Source organism: Malus sylvestris, chromosome 1, assembly GCF_916048215.2.
Source record: "Malus sylvestris chromosome 1, drMalSylv7.2, whole genome shotgun sequence".
Taxonomy (NCBI): domain Eukaryota; kingdom Viridiplantae; phylum Streptophyta; class Magnoliopsida; order Rosales; family Rosaceae; genus Malus; species Malus sylvestris.
Genome location: NC_062260.1, coordinates 2,793,960 through 2,799,959, shown reverse-complemented (window position 1 = coordinate 2,799,959; position 6,000 = coordinate 2,793,960). Strand labels below are relative to the sequence as shown.

The 6,000-nt window shown below is 37.3% G+C and overlaps 1 long non-coding RNA gene across 1 annotated transcript in view; it reads left to right on the top strand.

Annotated features, from left to right (window-relative positions):
- The first annotated feature begins 2,932 nt into the window (after nucleotides 1–2,932).
- Nucleotides 2,933–6,000, top strand: part of LOC126634585 (uncharacterized) — a 65,554-nt gene continuing 62,486 nt past the window's right edge. Inside the window, exon 1 of the long non-coding RNA XR_007609174.1 lies at nucleotides 2,933–3,015. This is a non-coding gene — a long non-coding RNA (uncharacterized LOC126634585). The remainder of the gene's footprint in view (nucleotides 3,016–6,000) is intronic.

Sequence of the window (6,000 nt, the reverse complement as noted above, 5' to 3'; positions counted from 1 at the left end):
AGAGGAAGCTCGACCAGCTGCAGGAATCTGATGGTCAGATTTTACTTCATCATCAGAGGTTTATGGGTTTGTTCCAAAGGCATTTATTGCCTTCGTCTTCTGGGGCTATACCACATCATGAAGCTCCAAATGATCAACCTTCGGTGCCTCTTCCTTCTGGGGTTCTGCCTAGTATTGAGGCTCCGGATAATCACCCTGTGGTGCCTCCTCTTTTTGGGGCTCTACCGATTGCTGAGACTTCTCTTGAACAACCTTTGTGAAGGCTCCCTCTTGTTTGTTTATTTTGATTCATGTATATGTACATATTTGTAACTTATCGGAGATATCAATAAACAAGCTTTGCTTCATTTCAACGTATTGTGTTAAATACACCAAGGCCTTCTTCACTAAGTTCTTTGAATTTTTTCTTTTGTTGAAGCTTGTATGTTGAAGCTTTGTGAGTGAAGCGTGTAGGTTGAGGTAGTGCTCCCTTAATTTCCCGAGTGTGGAAAACTTCTTGTTTTAAGACTTGAAAAATCCAAGTCACTGAGTGGTCGTGAGACTTCCGAGTATCAAGGTGCAGTAGCATATGGTAGGAGTCGCTCAAGTCTCCGGTCGAGGGAGTTGACGAATGAGGCATTTCCTTTCTAAGTGGTAGCCCAAAACTCCTTCATATATATTTGTTATGAAAGTTGTTAGGCCCAAAGAAAAGGAGGCCTAGGCAATTTTTGTTTTTCAAAATTTTTTTTTTCAATTTGTTTTTTTTTTCCAATTTTTGAATTTTTGAATTTTCGAATTTCCGAAAACAAAAAAAAAAAAATATATATATATATGTTTTAAAGCTTTGTAGGTGAAGCTTTGAGCTTGAAGCTTTGTTGGGCACCATAAATTGATTTTGCTTCACACTATCTTGATCAAGATAGTGTGAAGCTTTTGTGTTGAAGCTTTGTAGGTGAAGTGATAGGAGCATATTTATGCGACTGAGTTAGCTTGTTCTCATGCATTTATGTTGTTATTTCTTAGTTAATTATGTATTTTAAGCTATTTTCGTGTGTTTGTAGGTCCATAGGCCTCATGAAGCAATAAGATGCATTTTGGAGCAGTTTTTGGCTTGGAATGAATAGCACATGCATGGAGCAAGGTGGATGGACGAAACTGAAGACTAAAGAGGCTAGGAATGTGTTAAAGAGAAAGAAGAATTAATGTAAAAAGGACAAAGAGCTCAGCCACAAAGGGGTGTCACTCCACCATTCACCTTTCCAACATTGCCATGCACCACCATTGCACTCCCTTTCAATTCCTATGTCGTGCATCATCGTCCATGTTCCCTCCATTGACTCATTTGTTGCATCATTCCACCTCCCTTTCCTTTCTCTACCATGTGCACAATCATTCATGTTCCCTAGCTGCAACACTACTCAATTTTACCCCCGTGCTTTGCATCATCACTTCACTTTCACCTTTGAATCATTTCAAACACCACTCATCGCACTCAATTGCTACACCATTGATGCGATGAAAGTTAAGCACTCAAATTAAACCCTTTTGTTGTCAAATTGTAGTATAAATGCAAGTAGGAATCGTTCTAAACCGGGGATTAGGAGGGCTTGCTAAACCTCTAAACATACTCAAAAACATAAAAACAAAGTTAAAAACGTTTGAATAGACTCAAGGGACTCAAAACAGATTCTAAAGACTCAAAACAACTTAAAAACACTCAAAACTGCCTAAAAACACAAACTGGGCAGATTTGACTGTAACACAACTTTGGACGAATTTAGTGTTTTGACTTAAATCAAAACACTCTAAAACACAAACAAAACATATTTTAAACACTTTGGAACAAGAAAGTAAAATGGGGGTTTTGATTTGGATGAATTTGAAATAAACAAGCAAGTTATAAAACTAGGCAGATTATAAAATGAATTTGAGAAATAAAATGATGGAGGGATTAGTTAGAGGTCCGTTCTTCACACAGGACACACTTGTACATGAATCGATTTCCAATTGCTTTTCAATAAACTATGATACTCAACACCCCAGATTAACCGTGATGCACAAATTAACCCTCAGATTTTCCTTTACTCATTGAATTGGATGAATGCATGCGACAACCCAAATCATTCTCTAAAAGTCCCCTATATGAATGCATAATAGAGATACAATCAGAGATCATTATGTTCAATGAAAATCATAAGTGTTGACGAGACAATTATAACTATGAATGCATGATACAATTGCCAAGAATTCAATTAACGCGATTGTGATAGACAACCTTCACTACTCATGAATATAAACTTGTAACGATTAAGTGAAACTCATTTATATTCTAGCATCTAATTCATGCATGAAAATTAAGTATGCATCCTTAATAAACATCCAAGAATCAGTTATGAATAAAATAGATAATTGAATTGCAATCACAACTTATCAAATCACAATTAGAAGAAATCAATTCAAATCTCAAGCATGTTCATGGCTTCAAACTTCCCCCTAACTAAATAGGGGTTTAGCCACTCATAATTGCAACAAAATTAGAAAATAAAAAGTAGACATTGAAAGCAAGAACGGAGTACACCTAAAACGCTCCAAAGTTCCAAGCTTGAAACGTCAAGGACCTTTGTTTTCACCACCTTGTTGTAGCACAAGTGTCTAGGATTGTATGGATATATGGATGGAATGGATTTGCACGGCTAAGAGATGAAAGTGTATGGATTGGTGAGATGTAGTATGGCTAGATGAATGGATGGAGGTCACGACAAGGAAAATGTGTTTGTGAATGAAGTTGTGAGATGTGAAATGTAGTGTCTTTGGATGATGGCCCCCAAATTATGGTGAAGGGTGGATGTATTTATAGGCTAGGGAGAGGAGTGTATGGAGTTGTAATGAGTGGATGTAATGGGTGTAGTGGGTGAGTGTTGTGGTAATAAGTGGATGTAATGGGTGTAGTGGGTGGATGTTTGGTAATGAGTGGATGTAATGGGTGTAGTGGATGAATGTTTGGTAATGAGTGGATGTAATGGGTGTAGTGGATGAGTGTTTGGTAATGAGTGGATGTAATGGGTGTAATGGGTTGTGGTAATGAGTGGATGTAATGGGTGTAGTGGATGGATGTTTGGAGAATGGATGTGTTGGGTGAAATGAGTGGATGTAGTGGTAGGTGAATGTGTTGGGTGAAATGAGTGGATGTAGTGGTAGGTGAATGGATGTGTTGGGTGAAATGAGTGTGCTAAAATGGTTATTTATAGGGAGAGAATGATGCACAAACTTCAAATTTCGTCCATTCCTTTTGCTCCAAGCATATGCTATCCATTCCATGCCCAAAAATGCTCCAAAATGCTCCAAAATACACTTCTTTGCCACATTAACCCTTTGGACCTACAAACACACGAAAATAGCTTAAAATACTAAAATAACTACGAACTAACAACATAAATTCCAAGAAACAAGCTAACTAAGTCGTATAAATATGCTCCTATCAACCATTCCTTGTTCCCTCCATCATTTCAGATTTCATGCATCATTACATTGAATCATTGCACTCAATTGCTACACCATTCCTTGTTCCCTCCATCATTTCAGATTCATGCATCATTACGTTGAATCATTTCACTCAATTGCTACACCATTCCTTGTTCCTTCCATCATTTCAGATTTCATGCATCATTACATTGAATCATTGCACTAAATTGCTACACCATTCCTTGTTCCCTCCATCATTTTAGATTTCATGCATCATTGCACTCAATTGCTACACCACATCATGTTCCCCTCCATTGCCATGCACTTCCTCTATAAAAGGAAGTGTGTGTAACATAAATTTAGTTCATACTCTTTAGATTTCACTCCCATTTCAACACAACCTTCATCCAAACACATCCATTCATCTTCACATCAATTCCTCCATACAAACAAACCTTCAAACACTCACTAACACCTTGTGCCGTAGCAAAGGAAGGGAAGGAAAGTGCTTGAACGTGCTTGCTATCCAACTTGGATCGTTGGAGCGTTTAGATGTTTTCTTTCTTTTGTTTCTAATGTTTAAATTCATTTCCTTTCGTTTTTTTGTAAATATGAGTGGCTAAACCCCTCTTGGCTAGGGGTGATTTCAAAGCCATGATTATGTGTGCAATATAATTTGATAAATTCAAGTTATGAACTCTTGAATCGTGAATGCAATTGGCTTAACTATTTGATTGATAACTTATTTGTATTTGTTAATTAAGGGTCGACACTTAATTGGCATGCATAAATCCGTTGCTAGAATATAAGGAAGTTTCACTTAATCGTTACAAACTTATATTCACATGTAGTGAAGGTCGCTTATAAACAATCGCGTTAAGTTCAATTCCTAGCATGAGTGACATGATGTCATAGTTGCAAGTGCTTTGTCAATGCTTATGATTTTCATTAAACGTAATGATCTTTGATTGTATCTCTATTATGATGTCATGTAGGGAACTTTAGAAGAACGTTTTGGGTTGTCGAATGATGTCATCCAATCCAATAAAACAAGGAAAATATGAGAGTTAACTAGTGATGTCATGGTTGATTTGGGTCATTGTGATTCATAATTCAATGAAGTAGTAATTGGAAATTGAGTTGTTTGCATACATATCATGTGTGGAGAAAAAGCCTCTAGCTATCCCATCCATCATCTTATTTCTCAATTTTGTTTTACAATCTGTCTAGTTTTTCATACTTGTTTGTTTGTTTCAACTTCGTCCAAAACTCAATCCCCCTTTACTTTAGTATGTCTAATTAGTTATAATCTGTTTTAATTTGTGTTTTTAAATGTTTTGATTCAAGTAAAAGTTTTTTTTCGTCCAAAGTCATTCCTAGTGTCTATTTTAAGTTTATTTGGTTGTTTTGAGCTGTTTTGAGTATTTTAAGTTTGCTTTGAGTCTTGTAAATCTTGTTAAGTGTTTTTAAGTTTTGTTTTATGTTTCTGAGTCAGTTTAGAGGTTATTAGCAAGCCCTCCTAATCCCCAGTCCAGAACGATCCCTACTTATACTTATACTACAATTGTCAAACGAGGGTTAAATTTGTGTGTTAAGTTAATTTTCGCACCAAATTTTTGGCACCGTTGCCCGGGATTAGCAACTTTGCTAATCCCTTATTATTTCTTTTTGTTTATTTTCATGTGTTTTTGTTCCTAGTTGCTGATTTTACTTGTTTTCTTGTTTTAGATGGTTTATGACTCGAAGTTCTCAACCTGTTCATAAGCACATCTTTGACTTTGACGACGATTTTGAATGAACTTTGAGACGAGCAAGGAATCAACAAGATCCCCAACCATCTCAACCTGCACCAGATCTTGAAGAAGACAAAGTAGAAGAGAAAGAGGAGGCCACAGCAAGGACTTTTGAAGAAGTCCAAGATATGGTAGTAGACAATCGAACAATCAAGGAGCTTTCCGCTTCGGGATTGGACAATGCTCTGCCTTTATGCATTCAATATCTAAGGGCGGCCCAAAACAAGACCGACGAGTTCGAATTAAAGTCCAATTTATTGCATCATATTCCTAAGTTCCATGGGTTGTCCATGGAAGATCCTAATAAACATTTGAAAGAGTTCGAGGTTGTTTGTTTGAGCATGACCCCTGTGAATGTTGATGGGAGCATTCTAAAAATGAAGGGTTTTCCCTTTTCTCTCTTGGAAAAGGCTAAAGATTGGTTGTACAAGCTAGCCCTCGGCACTGTCACATCATGGGAGAGTATGAAACGGGCATTTTTGGAGAAGTTTTTCCCAACTTCTCGAGTCATTCTACTACGCAAAAGGATTAGTGGCATTCAGCAAAACCAAGGTGAATCCTTTCCCACTTACTATGAGCGTTTTAAAACCCTTGTTGCTTCATGTCCACATCACCAGATGAAGGAAGAGCTTCTTCTTCAATATTTCTACGAAGGGCTTCTACCAATTGAACGCCAAATGTTAGACGCCTCAGCGGGAGGAGCTTTGGTGGACAAAATACCCATGGCTACCAAGACCTTAATTGCTAACCGAGCATTGAATGCCCA